The sequence below is a fragment of the Coregonus clupeaformis genome, unplaced genomic scaffold (assembly GCF_020615455.1).
Source record: "Coregonus clupeaformis isolate EN_2021a unplaced genomic scaffold, ASM2061545v1 scaf0744, whole genome shotgun sequence".
NCBI lineage: Eukaryota > Metazoa > Chordata > Actinopteri > Salmoniformes > Salmonidae > Coregonus > Coregonus clupeaformis.
This window is the reverse complement of record NW_025534199.1, coordinates 221,978-232,710: the sequence shown is the minus strand read 5'-3', so window position 1 is coordinate 232,710 and position 10,733 is coordinate 221,978. Positions and strand designations below refer to the sequence as shown.

General features: G+C 43.0%; 1 long non-coding RNA gene across 1 annotated transcript; it reads right to left on the bottom strand.

Moving 5' to 3' along the window:
- Positions 1-1,449: 1,449 nt before the first annotated feature.
- Positions 1,450-7,547, bottom strand: LOC123485578. The gene is made up of 5 exons (XR_006659067.1): positions 7,494-7,547; positions 2,980-3,047; positions 2,743-2,840; positions 2,410-2,559; positions 1,450-1,464 (listed from the first exon to the last, which is right to left on the bottom strand). It is a non-coding gene; the product is annotated as an uncharacterized LOC123485578 (long non-coding RNA).
- Positions 7,548-10,733: the final 3,186 nt, after the last annotated feature.

The following is a 10,733-nucleotide window of genomic DNA, read 5'->3' as shown; positions in this document are numbered from 1 at the left end:
TTTCTTGGTCCTGTTCTTTCTGGTTGTGTTCCTTTTTCCTGTATAGATCCACTTGATGGGCTATATGATCTGTATAGATACCTTTTGCCATGCTTCCAAGTCCAACCACCTCTGCCAGTTTGCTCCTTACTGGTGAGGGCAGTCCCATCTGCAGTTTGGCTCGCAAAATTGACTGCTCTATTTGACTCACATCTGGATCATTTCCAGTATTATTTATCCACACGTGATGAGCTCGACACATAGGCTCTCGGATTTTCTTGTTGTCCTAGTGGGTCAATCAGAATGTTGTCAGGATGCATATTTGTTGGAAACGTATCTTTCAGTGCTCTCCACAGCCAATTTCTACTTGCAGCTAACAACTCAGGATCATTCACCGCAGTCCCCACATATCAATTAAGTCCAGCTCTCTGAAAATGTATTCCATACCTGGAATCCCAAGGAGATTAGCCAAAAGTCTCTTAATGTCTCCTATGGCAGACTGTGTTCCCACCGTAATTTCTTCCAACTTTGAAATCCAAGGATGTGCTCCATCTTGAAGAATAGGCAGCTTCTCAAGTATATCTGACATATCGGTATTCTGCAAAGGCTTATACTCCAGGTTCTGTCCTCGGATTATCACTGGCATCTTCTTACTTGTGCTCCCTTTTCTTGGGATCCTTTTTTCAGCAGTTTTTCCTTCTGTATCTTCAGCTTCTCGAGTTGTTCTTCCAATTCTCTTACTTCTAAATTATTCGACTTATCCAAGCATCGATCCATATCTCTTTCTATTTCTTCTGTGCTAGTCATTGTAGGATAAAATCCTCTTGAACGTGAAGCACCTTTAAATCTCCAAATCTTCATCGCTGTCTCCATCTTCACTTTCATCAGAGTTCGGATCTCTTGTATCCTTCTTCCAACACCCCGTCTTTCCGCTCTGGCCAACCTCCGTCTGATCACAGGGTCATATCCACCCATGATCTCTTCTGAATCACTCTGATCATCATCTTCAAATTCCATCCTCCTGAACCTCACTCTACCCTTAGTTTCCAGACGTGTCGTTTTCTTCTTACTTTTGGATTAATCTTTATGTATTTTCTGCTTGTCCTCGCTCTATTATTCATTCATCTTCATCTCTGATGGAATAATGACCCTCCTGATCACTGGAAGATGAGGATAGACGTCCTTAAACTCTACTTCTTCCTCGTAAGGGTATTTTTGCTGAATCCATATATTTCCACATTCTAGATCGTTCCAGCCATGTTCACCTTCAGAGGAAACACGGGACAGAAATTAACACCGATGTAAACAGAATAGTGTGAGATTTGTTAAATGGACTATGAATAAAGTTGAACGTGATAGTGGGCTTACTGTACCTCCAAAGTTCATCACAATACATGGCTCTCTGCCAACATTGTTATTGGGCTCTCCTTGTTTCCAGTTCTGGTAATCAAAGTTAGCTCCATCACTCCAGAACCATAGCCTGTCCTGTGGGGAAGTAGTGAGGTCTCAGAATGAAAGATATCCCACTGTGTTAATGGATACTGATCCATCTACGCTCTTAGAAAATGGGTTTCCAAAAGGGCTCCGTGGCTGTCCCCATAGAAGAACCCTTTTTGGATCCAGGTAGAACCCTTTCCCTCTGTGGAAAAGTGTTATTCAAAAGGGTTCTCCTATGGGGACAGCCAAAGAACCGTTTTTGGTTCTAGACACTATACCCAGTGTGTTAGTGAATACTGATCTTTCCTACAATACTACCCCACTATGTGTTAATGGACACTGCAGTGGCATCAATCAATCAATAACTCCCAACCAAACTTACTGCAGTAGAGCACTTTTTACCAAAACAATGGATTGACCTAACAGTTGTGCAATGTTGGTCAAATCTAATTCAGAACGTGTCACAGCTGAATGGACGCCGAAGCTGCTGTCATCATGCTGGCAGAGTCACTAAACACAAATACTGCATTTATAGATGGTACATGGAGTGTGCCCCTGGCTGTCCAGGAACACTTATTTAAGTGATCTTTTGCTACTTAAGTCAATTTAAAATTCACCACTTTAACATAATGAGAACTATCTCCAGCGCAACATGTGAAAACGCATCTACGTTTTTTACAAAAATATATATAAAGGTCAAACGTTACCCGGTGACATCAAAAGTTCAAGCCATGATTTTCAAACAGATACGGAGACATGGGGCGCAAAAAAATACTCTGGCTAGAAACAGTTTGTCACTTTTAATCCTACCCTGTGATGTCACATAAGCTTTTTACATTTACGTCATTTGGTAGACGCTCTTATCCAGAGCGACTTACAGTTAGTGAATACATATTTTTTTTATACTGGCCCCCCGTGCGAATCGAACCCACAACCCTGGCGTTTTCTATTAAGGCATTAAATCGCTCTGACTTAAGTATGATAACTGGGTACCTTTCCCACCAGTCCCAGAATAGTATCAATTCCTCCAAGCCAGGTAGCAGTGAAACTGCCAGTCTTGGAAGACACTACATCCTGTAGAAATTGCGCCTCCTCAGAGCTATGCACAGACGCCAGGTTTGCTCCAAGGGACATACAATGCCGCTAGAGAAAGCAGTAGAAAGGGACAAACGCATTTCATAATGATTAACAGGGAAGTTCAGTATTTTACATGAGGCATGTGTTGCCAGTATAGAAAATATAACTTCTAAGGTAATGTCAAAGAAAATAGTTGATTTCAATTGAACATTATTTTGCTTAATTCACAGTAGATAGTAAGCATGATACCTCTGCTTCAGGCCAGGTCCTTGCAGTCTTGACAAACATGAAGCAGCGTGATCCATAGTCAGTCCAACCGCGGGGACACAAGCGGTTTCCTGATTAAACTGTAAAGAGAAGTTGCAGCCGGCTTTAAAGGCTAGTCGAGACGGCTCTACAAATCACAACTACAATATTATTAGTATGTCAGTCACCTCTGCTACAACAAAACAAATACAGAATGAATCATGTAAAGTGGACTCTTACTTGCGTCTCCCAGAGCAAAGGCAGCACTGAGAAGCAGAAGAACGGTCAACATGGCCATGGTGAGTCTCCTGAGAGAGAAGCCATGAAGACAAATTCAGTGAGTCCTTCAGAGTGTAGGGGAGTGCAGTGTTCCCTTAACCTCACCAAGTACCCCAGCCATTCCACTTATCAGATGTATTCCAGTACTACCTAATCAGAGCAGATTCAACTAATGAAGGGCTAAGGAATACCAGGTATCTTCCGCCACATACAGTAGATTATCACAGGAATATGTCTGCTATCTAAAATGGCACCCTATTCCCTATACAGTGAGGAAAATTTCTGGGGGGTTGGGGGGGGTGTGTGTCTCCCGTGTAGGAGACTACTGGACAAGGCGCAGGAGAAACAAAAGGAGAGCTACCGGAGGAGAATTAAGAAGGGGACCAAGTGTTACGACATCCGGGAGAATTACTTGGTTTGGAAGAAGGACGAAAGGAAGGCGGGTCCTGGGAAACCTCGCTGCTCTTTCACTCCTAGCTGGGGTCACAATCTGTTAAGGTGAATATAAAATATCTCAGATAATAACTATTTGCATTTGCACACAAAATACCCTGAAGCTAGTTTTAGTTTCCCTAACACTGATATTTTTCCTCTTTGTCTTCCTAGGGTTTCCTCGGTGGAAGCCAATAATCTTCTCCAGTTGGAATGTCGACAACTGAAAGCACTGACCCCCTACACTTCAGTGAAGCACAATAGACAAACTATGTTAAGCTTTGGTTGACATTTGAGAAAACAAGAAATGGTAGTTATGCTGAGCTTATAAAAATGTACCTCTTCAATTGACCTCTCCAAATGACTTTAGGACCATCGACAGTCCAAGCCCCCCAGACGGTATCCCATCCACCAGAACCAGTGAGTTCGGATCTGATTCTCTGGGCTCTGAATCAGAGGGGGACCAGCTTGAGGTAGGCTATAGCTTCCAAAACTGTTGAACATATCTCCCATTTATAACACTGCACTAATCCATCAAAATGTCTCCCAGTAAAGTGTACGTTTTCTAGTGTAAGAAGATACTTAGTGTCACATTTTACTAGTGCAAGAATTGTGCAAAGCACAAAAAATACCATAATCTGGCCATAGGGCTCTGGTCATGTAGGGAATAGAACCATTTGCCTTCCATCCTATCTTGTAAGGCTTCTTGTGTAAGATGGTACTTGTTGTACCGTTGTAGCAAAATATGTTGTCTTCTAAAGTTAATGTAAAGGGTTCATTTAAAAGACTGACACTCCTTCCTCCATTTCCCAGAAATGGACCGGTTCAAATAAATTGTACAGCATATCAAACCAGCAATAAATAAAGCCAATCATTATAAGTTTAAATTCTCTCAGGATTTCTTCATTTATTTATTTGTATGGAATGGGAAGCAGTTCCTGTAGAACAGTAAAGAAACTGTCAAAGTATTTTTAACGTCTTCGTTCCAACGCCATTCATCTACGAGCAAATCTACAATTACAGACAAAACAAACATTAACAACATTCAGAACCAGCTGCAAATAATTAACATTTACTGAATGAGAGAGAATGTGTGTGTTTACCAGGGTGGCACAGATGGTGTTAGCAGTGCCTGGTGGAGTCAAGGTACCCTTGATCATTTGTCCATTACAGGTCACACACCAACAGGAACCTACCAGAAATGGACATGTTAAAAACCTGTTGCATATATAATATTGACATAATTACAAATGTTAGTGTAATACAAATTCAATTATCAAATTCAACTAAATTGGATAATTTAGTTTGTTTATGAGTGTGGTAACCTGTAGATCCTGAACATTGCTCAGGGGTGTATTGTCCATCGTCGTCACAAGTTGGGATGTAGGTTCCAGGCGGGCTGTTTTTCTTGGAATCTCTTAAATGCTCACAGCGGGTCTTGGGTCGCATACCACCTGCATACATGATGTGGACATAACATAGTTGGAGAATGTATGGACGTATACATGGACATAATATCCTTTGCTGGACATACATTCTGGAAGCTTGGGATGTCAATCTCAAGGGACTTCCTGGCTAAATATTGAAATTCCGCTACTTGTTTAAAAGCCCAGTGCAGTCAAAATTCAGTTTTGCATCATATTGTACAACAGCTGATGAAACCAAGACTGTAAAAGTGGGGTAAATTATATCAGTGTTATTTCCTGATAGTTGGTTGACAATCCAATCATGCATCCATCCAGTTGAAGGACCAAACCTTTCATATCAGAATACCTCAACACTCCAGCATCTAGACACCAATATACATCTCTGGAACTAGAGGAGTGGAAGGTAACCGAAAGTTTTGGACGGTAACCGAAAGGTTGCTAGTTTGAATCCCTCAGCTGACAAGTTTAAATATCTGTCTATTTGCCCTTGAGCAAACCACAACCTTAATTTCTCCAGTGTCACGGTTTGATAATGGCTTGTGTCCCAGGGAGAATTGGATATGCAAAGAAACATTTTTTTCAATTCACACCTACGTATTAATACACACTTGTACTTGCGTGAAATAGGACAGATAATGTTTATGGTTTTTAAATAAAAATGTTGGTGAGTAAGTGTGAGGTATGTCACTCTTACCTATCGGAATAAAGGCATCTCCCAGAGCCAAAGCCATGCTGACAAGCAGAATGATGGTCAATATCGCCATGGTGATAGTCTTCTGAGACAGGGAGAGACAGAGAGACAGAGAGACAGAGAGACAGAGAGACAGAGAGACAGAGAGACAGAGAGACAGAGAGACAGAGAGACAGAGAGACAGAGAGACAGAGAGACAGAGAGACAGAGAGACAGAGAGACAGAGAGACAGAGAGACAGAGAGACAGAGAGACAGAGAGACAGAGAGACAGAGAGACAGAGAGACAGAGAGACAGAGAGACAGAGAGACAGAGAGACAGAGAGACAGAGAGACAGAGAAAGAGAGAGAAAGAGAGAGAAAGAGAGAGAGATTAGTTGACCATTAGAATCAGCTGTGATTGTACTGTAATACTTCAAATCAGTGGAATGGCTGGGGGTACCAGAGGAGAGGTTAAGGAAACCCTGTGTTAGGTACAAAACCTACTGTATGGCTGGAGGTACCAGAGGAGAGGTTAAGGTAACCCTGTGTTAGGTACATAACCTACTGTATGGCTGGAGGTACCAGAGAAGAGGTTAAGGAAACCCTGTGTTAGGTACATAACCTACTGTATGGCTGGAGGTACCAGAGGAGAGGTTAAGGAAACCCTGTGTTATGTACAAAACCTATACAACTATTAAGGCAGCATTTTCCAAACTCGTTTTTTTCAAACAGCATTTTCCAAACTCGGAGTGCAGTGTTCCCCTAACCTTTCCTCAAGTACCCTCAGCCATTCCACTTATCAGATGGATTTCGGTACTACCTAATCAGAGCAGATTCAACTAATGAAGGGCTAAGGAATACCAGGTATCGTCATCCCCATACAGTAGATCACCACAGGAATATGTCTGCTTTCCAAAATGGCACCCTATTCCCTATGCAATGATGAGAATTTCTGGGGTGTTGGGGGGGTATTTCTCTCCACTCATACAGAAGTAATTAAGGCCTAGTTCACAAATTGAGGAATTCCCTGCAGCTATGTTATTGTCACTACGACGCATCTGTCAGAATGCAGGAACTATGGTTGAAGACAAACTTCAATACGGTTTTGTTTTATAATTATCCAACTAAAAATAAAGGCACAGTACAAACGGCCGGCAGGTAAGGCCTTGATAGCTGTTGTGTTCCTGGAGGGAATACACCACATTAACATACATGATTGACCAGTGCCATAACTAATAACAGCAGTATCTCAAGTAGGCTACGCCAGCCCAACATTATACCTTTTTATTAACTAATGAAGCAAGGTTTAAGGGCATTCCATAGCAACAGTTTGCGAGATGACGAATGGTTCAATGAGGTACCTGCTAGCAGCATATGTCCCACCTCTGAAGCTACATCCATAATCCGCTAGATGGTTCTGATAGCGACGCAAACTGTGATCTAACCAGTGATCAATAAGTCATTAAATCTAGTTCAACCACAGCCTCTGGCTTCATACATGTTTCCTCCACTTCCAGTCTGGGGCAGTACGGTGCCCATTATGCGAGGCAGATTAGCTAGACAGACGTGCAAACTGATCACAACCATTTTAGATTTTGATTTGGGGGAGGGGGTGAAATGTAAATTCCAGATTTCATAGTTTCTTGTTCACTGCTCCGCGGTGCAAATAGCAACCAATCAGAACAGTCTACCGGATTATAGACGTAAGACACATTCTGCTAGCCGGTACCATCATTGGACCATGACTCATCTCACAAGCTGTCTCAATTCCCTTACACTTAAATTAATCAAAAAGGTCTAAATACTGGGCTAGCTACACCATATAACAATACACAAGCTAGGATAAACAGGATATTATGCTGCACTGCAGGAAATGTTCTGAGACAGTGTAGACATCAACCTAAAAATGTACAAAAGTTAGAATCACACAATAGAAGGCACTTACTTTAGCCAGGACACACAACAACAGGAACAATAAAGGAACTGGGCCACTACAAATCTTGAACAAACACAGATAAAACAAGCTGCTTATATACCAGAAGAATGGGAGAGGAATTGGTGATTGACAGAGTGAGTTCAGGTGTGGTGAGTTAGCAGGAGGGGGGCTTGTCCAGAGGGTAATTGGGAGTTTGTGGAATTGGCACGATCCTTCAAAACAAGTGCACTACATTTGTTCAGGGCCACATATTCACTAAGGGTCAAAAGTAGAGCACTACATAGGGAATAGAGTGATATTTGGGATACAGACACATACAGTATCAGATGAACAGATGTTGAAATCTCACTTTCTGAAATCCTGCCTGTGAGTTGAGTCCTACCTCTCCCACCTCTCCCTTTTTAAGGACCCGTCCAGTCAGACCCCTCCCTCTGGAACCCCGAATGGTTGGAGGTCAGAAATGGCGGCGAGTAGTGAGGACAAAATGGAGGAAGTGGATAAAATGTTGGTGAAGCAACAGCTGTGATGGAATGAGAACAATATGGCTGTCAGTTCTGATGGTATGGAGCGGGAGGATGAGGGTCAAGGACCTGAATGGTCGGTGGTGGAAAGACACAGGAAGAAGAGAGATCTTGATACAGGAAGACACAGGAAGAAGAGAGATCATGATACAGAAAGACACAGGAAGAAGAGAGATCATGATACAGAAAGACACAGGAAGAAGAGAGATCATGATACAGAAAGACACAGGAAGAAGAGAGATCATGATACAGAAAGACACAGGAAGAAGAGAGATCCTGATAGAGAAAGACACAGGAAGAAGAGAGATCATGATACAGAAAGACACAGAAAGAAGAGAGATCATGATACAGAAAGACACAGGAAGAAGAGAGATCATGATAAAGAAAGACACAGGAAGAAGAGAGATCATGATAAAAAAAGACACAGGAAGAAGAGAGATCATGATACAGAAAGACACATGAAGAAGAGAGATCATGATACAGGAAGACACAGGAAGAAGTGAGATCATGATACAGAAAGACACAGAAAGAAGAGAGATCACGATAAAAAAAGACACAGGAAGAAGAGAGATCATGATACAGAAAGACACAGGAAGAAGAGAGATCATGATATAGAAAGACACAGGAAGAAGAGAGATCATTATACAGAAAGACACAGGAAGAAGAGAGATCATGATACAGGAAGACACAGGAAGAAGAGAGATCATGATACAGAAAGCAGTGAAGCGTCTAGTATAGAAAGCACAAAGAGGGTCAAGGTAGGAAGCAAGAGTAGTGAAGTGTTGGAGTGGAAAGTGGTGATGGTGTTGGATGAGACCACAGAGCCTCACTTCCACCCTCTCTGACCCACTAATGCCGTAGAGAAAGAGGTAGGGGAAGTGAAATTAGCTGGGTTCATTGGAAATGGTAGATTGTTAATATTGTGTGGTAGCCAGGCTCAGCAAGAGAAGATTCTGAAAATGGAAAAGCTTAATGGGAAGAAGATTAAAAGCCATGTCCCTGGTGCTTCTGCTAGATTGAGGGGAGTCATCCCTGGGGTCCCAATATCTATGTCCACAGATAATATTAAAGAAAATGTGAAGGGAGGCAGAGTGATTGAGGCCAACAGGTTGATCAGTAGGAAAGAGGGTCAAAGAAGTGAAAGCCTATCAGTGATTGTGAGGTTTGAGAAAGTCTTGGCCAGGAAAGGTACAGAAAGGATTCTTTAGTTTCAATGTTAGAGAATTTGATCCATATAAACTGCAGTGTTTTAAATGCCAAAGAATGGGACATGTAGTTGCTCATTGTAAAGGAAAGAGAAGATGTGCCAAGTGTGGAGGGGAGCATGATTACAGTGAATGTGGAAGCAATGTGAAGGTTAAGTGCTGTAATTGTGGGGGAGAACACAGTATTTGGTGGATGCCAGGTACAGAGAAGTTTGGTATTTATTTGGTTTTACATTTTATTTTCATGGTAGTACAACATTGGCCAGATCATGATTGATGGAACATTCCAGCACAGTAGGTGGCGACATGCACTTGAGACGTTTGTTTGAGGACCGTCATGATGTCATAGAAGAAGAAGACTCCGCCCTCTCTTTTTCTCTCTCTGTCATCCTTTAACCCTCCCGGTCCATTTCCTACTGGACCTGTGTGAGAGCTAACTGTCTGTTAGGGCTGGGGTCAATTAGAGTTGAAGATTCAGGTAGTGATTTGAATATTCCAAAAAGCACTAGCACATCTGATTTATCTAGTTGCAGGTGTTTGTGAATAATGCCTTATTTATGATGCGTATGATATATTTTATTAAAGCTTTCATGTCGGCCTATTGGCCTCCATCAGAGAAAAAGCTCAGCCTCTTGGCCTTTGTCAGAGTAAAATAATTTCCTTTTGGCGGACTGCACCCTTAAAACTGTGTTTGGAATGAAAGAGCAAGGAGAGGAGAGGAGGAGGAGAATAGTGGAGAGGAGGAGGAGAGAAGAGGAGAGGAGAGGACGAGGAGAAGATAGGAGAGGAGAGGAGGAGAGGAGAGGAGAGGAGAGGGAGAGGAGAGGAGAGGAGAGGAGAGGAGAGGAGAGGAGAGGAGAGGGAGGAGAGGGAGAGGAGAGGAGAGGGAGAGGAGAATAGTGGAGAGGAGAGGAGAGGAGAGGGAGAGGAGGAGAGGAGAGAGAGGAGAGAGAGGAGAGGAGAGGAGGAGGAGAGGAGAGGAGGAGGGAGAGGAGAGGAGAGGAGAGGAGGGAGAGGAGAGGAGAGGAGAGGAGAGGAGAGGAGAGGAGAGGGAGAGGGAGGAGGGGAGGGAGAGGAGAGGAGAGAGGAGAGGAGAGGAGAGGAGAGGGAGAGGAGAGGGGAGAGGGAGAGGGAGAGGAGAGGGGGAGAGGAGAGGAGAGAGAGGAAAGGAGAGGGGAGAGAGGAGAGGGAGAGGAGAGGAGGAGAATAGTGGAGAGGAGGAGGAGAGAAGAGGAGAGGAGAGGAGAGGAGAGGAAGAGAGGAGAGAAGAGGAGAGGAGGAGGAGAATAGTGGAGAGGAGGAGGAGAGAAGAGGAGAGGAGAGGACAAGGAGAAGAGAGGAGAGGAGAGGAAGAGAGGAGAGAAGAGGAGAGGTGAGGTGAAGAGGAGGAGAGGAGGAGAGGAAAAGAGGAGAGAGCCTGGATAATACAAGTTATGTTTTTAACAGCCATAGTGCAAAAGCAAAGTGCAAAGTGCAAATCTTACCATAAACCTTTTTTTGTAATGAATTTACACTGTGAGATT